This window comes from Propithecus coquereli, unplaced genomic scaffold (genome assembly GCF_000956105.1).
Source record: "Propithecus coquereli isolate 6110/MARCELLA unplaced genomic scaffold, Pcoq_1.0 Scaffold11, whole genome shotgun sequence".
Classification (NCBI taxonomy): Eukaryota; Metazoa; Chordata; class Mammalia; order Primates; family Indriidae; genus Propithecus; species Propithecus coquereli.
This window is the reverse complement of record NW_012134969.1, coordinates 7,248,250-7,252,297: the sequence shown is the minus strand read 5'-3', so window position 1 is coordinate 7,252,297 and position 4,048 is coordinate 7,248,250.

Here is a 4,048-nt window from a genome sequence, read left to right as displayed (position 1 = left end):
AGCAATTCTTGAATCCATGGTATATATATATTAGTATCTGTAGGCTAAGTGTTTTACGTACTTTATGTTGTCTAATCCTTGTAACAACCCATGGGGAGATGGAAATTATGACGCCCATTTTGCAGACATGGAGATTGAGGCTCAGGAGATGGATTTATCAAGCGCCCTGATGATCTTTCAACATCCCGTGTAACTTTGCTTATTGGGAAAGAATGCTCTGAGCAGTGAATGCAAATTTCCCATCTATTCCATATTTTCCCCTGCACATAAATAAAGTGTTTTATTCTGAATTTTTATGTATCAGACTCTCGTGAGATTGTTTGATCTGAGGAAGTTTCTGGAGCTAGATCGTGTAGGCCAGTTTACAAAGCAGGAAGAGGTGGCATCAGGCCCCTGCTCCAGCCCTGCCCCAACCAGTCTGTTCAGAGGGCAGCAGGCCCGTTACAACCACTCACACACGCACTGAACCTGGACGGCGCCTGGCAGCCTCGAGAGCACAGAAGAGCAGTATTTGAAGGCCGGCGATGGCGTTCATTACTCCCATTCCTTTTCTTGGGTGATTCAGGATAACAAAATTCTGGAGATAGTCCTGGAATTAAGCTGAACAAGAAGGGCATCAGTCATCCCAGCCCCGTGTGGACTTCTGGCGCTGCTTTGAATACCCCACTCTTTACTTCCTTTCCTTTACTGGTGCCCACAAAAGCCCTTTCCTCAACCCGTCATCTTCCTTTCCATCCTGTTCCTCATGTCCGAGTCAGAGCTCCAGCACCATCGAAGCTGGTGCATCCCCCTCCTCAATGCCTCTGCTTCCATCAAGCGTCCCCTCCCATGCATCCCCCCATCAGGCCCTGTCATCTCTGGCCTGCCCTGCTGTAAGCCCTGTACCCACTGGCCTACTGCCTCGGGCCTGCCTGGATCACCTAACCTACCTCACATCCGAGTGAAACGTCTTTTAAAAATGAGAGTCTGTGCATCTCCGTCCCTTTGCGGTTCTCTGCTGCCTTCAAGTCCAAATCCAAGTGCCCTGGCCTGGCTCCCGAGGGCCCTCTGGGTCCAGCTCCTGCCTTCCCCTTCGGCCTCTGCCTCTCTTCCCTCCCGCCACAGCGCGCTGAGCCTTGGTGCTGGCCAAGCTGGAGCAGCTGCCACATGCACGGATGCTCACACCTCCCAGGCTTCGTGCTCTGAGCTCTCTGCCTGGGCCTCCTCCTACTCCTTTTTTCTGGCTAACAAAGACTGTTTGTGAAAACCACCCCAATCATTCCCCTCTAGAGAGATCCAGGCCCTGTTACGAGGTGCCTCTGCAGCTTCTGTTGTTGAGAGATGGAGTCGATTGTCACACCTCCGGATCTGGACTTGCTGGTGACTTTCTTGGACCAGTAGAACGTGCATGGTTGTGTGGTGTGGTGTGGGTTCTGAGCCTGGGACAAACAAGTTCTGGGGCATTAACTGCCCACTGGTGAACCTTGACCAGGCGGAAATGGGAAACAAGAGGGAGCCAGATACATCCTCCCTCCTTTCTCTCTGGGTGGACTGCTTTCCTCTTCGCGACCTTCTGTGCGAATGGCGAGTGGCATGCGTATGCCTGGCGAGCCGGCAGTGTCTCTTCACAGCTCATTGCAGAGCAGTGGCTGGGGCAAATCGAGGCATATTTCTCCATTTCACTTCTCTTTTTCTCTTACCCTCGAAGCTCCAGACTTGCACGCTAAATCAAGTGTTCATGTCCTAACCTTTGCCTCAGCTCCCGCTTTCTAGAAGACAAGGCCAGGGCAGCAGCCAATGTGCACACCGTCCCAGGCTTCTAATTCAGATGCTCTGGTACTTACTTGTCAGAAGCCAAGAATCCCCAGAAAGCATAGGTGTTAATTTCCTATTGCCACTTTTACATGTTGTTACAAACGTAGTGGCTTTAAACAGCACAAATTTACTCTCTTCCAGGTCTGGATGTCGGAAGTCTGAAAGCAGTGTCATTGAGCCAAAATCAAAGTGTCAGCAGGGCTGGTTCCTTCTGGGGGTTCTGAGAGGAGAAGTGGTTTCCTTGCTTTGTCAGCTTCTAGTGATGCCTCTATTCCTTGGCTGTGGGTCCTTCCTCCATCTTCAAAGTGCATCGCTCCAATCTCGGTTTCCATTGTCACCCTCTCCTCTGCTGTAGTCAAGCCTCCCTCTACCTCCATCTGATAAGGCCCCTGGTGGTGACATTTGGGGCTCACGAAGATAATCCAGGATAATCACCCCATCTCAAGATCCTTAACCTTGGCTAGGCCCAGTGGCTCATGCCTATAATCCTAGCACTCTGGGAGGCTGACGTGGGAGGATGACTTGAGGTCGGGAGTTCCAGACCAGCCTGAGAAAAAGTGAAACCTTGTCTCTACTAAAAATAGAAAAAATTAGCCAGGTGTGGTGGTGCGCATCTGTAGTCCCAGCTACTCGGGGGGTTGAGACAGGAGGATCGCTTGAGCCCAGGAGTTTGAGGTTGCTGTGAGCTAGGATGACGCCATGGCACTCTAGCCAGGGAGACAGAGCAAGACTCTGTCTCAAAAAAAAAAAAAAAAAAAAAAGAAAGATCCTTAACCTCATCTGCAAAGTGTCTTTCGCTTTACAGGTTAACATGCACAGGTTCCAGGTATTAGGACAGGGACATCTTTGGGGGACATTATTCAGCCCCCGATAGCCCATACAGACCTTTTATACCCATGCATTCACCCCCAAGTGTGACACACCAGTCACCTCTCAAGAGTTCTCAGCAATAAGTTTCTACTACAGTATCAGGTTCTTATGTAAAAATGAAAGATTAAGCTCACAACATAATTCATATTAATTGGACAAATATTCTATTCTATCTTCTCATTGTTTAAACAAATGAAGCTTTTGAGCGTTCAATTGTCTCTGGTCATCCCAACATGAAATAGAGACTCGGCAATTACCTAGAGAATTTGCTCAATTTGGATGTCAGATGTCCTGATTTTATCTGGCTAAGCTGTTTATTTTACCCAATTTCTCCTTCCCTTTGTGCTGGCTGGCCCCAGATGGCTCTGAAGCAATAACTTTCTATGACTTCTAATTATTATAGAAATCAGAGTTCCATACAGTCAATTGGTATAATACTTAATCTCCTTTATGACCTGATTTTGTGATTTACAGGAAATTCACTTGGCACCTAGAAAGAAATTGAATGCATACCAGCAGATTACCCAATTGTCTAGGTCTCATTTCTTCAATGCTTTATTCTCATAAAATCTTATTCTTGATTTAAGCCAATTTAAATATGTAGAACAGGAACAAATTGTTAACAATAGCCTAGTTTTAAGGCATTGATTTGGTTGTTTTGTAAAAAACATATATATTCTTCCAGACAGGTGATGTGTTTGTTCTTTCTGTCGGTCAATACATATTTATTAATTTTATTGCGATGCCAGTGTCTTAGTCCATTTGTGTTGCTTTAAAGGAATACCTGAGACTGTACAATTTACAAAGAAAAAGGGTTTATTTGGCTCACAATTCTGCTGGCTGGACGATTGGGCATCTGTGAAATTCTCAGGCTGCTTCCACTCATAGTGGAAGGTGAGGGGGAGCTCGTGTGTACAGAGATGACATAGCAAGAGAAGAGGCAAGGAGGGGGGGTGCCAGGCTCTTTTTAACAAACAGCTCTTGAGGGAACTAATAGAGCGAGAACTCACTCACTATCATAAAAATGGTACCAAGCCATTCATGCGGGATCCGCCCCCATGACCAAAACGCCTCGCACTAAGCCCCACCTCTAACAATGCAGATCAAATTTCAATATGAGAGTTAGAGGGACCAAACATCGAACTATGACAGCCAGGTATTTACTAGTCACAGCTCATGAAGCAATAAACGAATCAAAGTCCTTTCCCTCTTGGACTTTACACTCTGCTTAGGAGAAGGATAATGAACAAACGTACAAGTAAATAATGTCAGGTGAAACACGTTATAAAGAAAAGTAAAGCAGGGTAAAGAAAAGGAGAATGACAGGGATGGCGCCATGTTGGCTGGGGTGACGCCATGTTCGCTGGAGTGGCCAGAGAAAGGG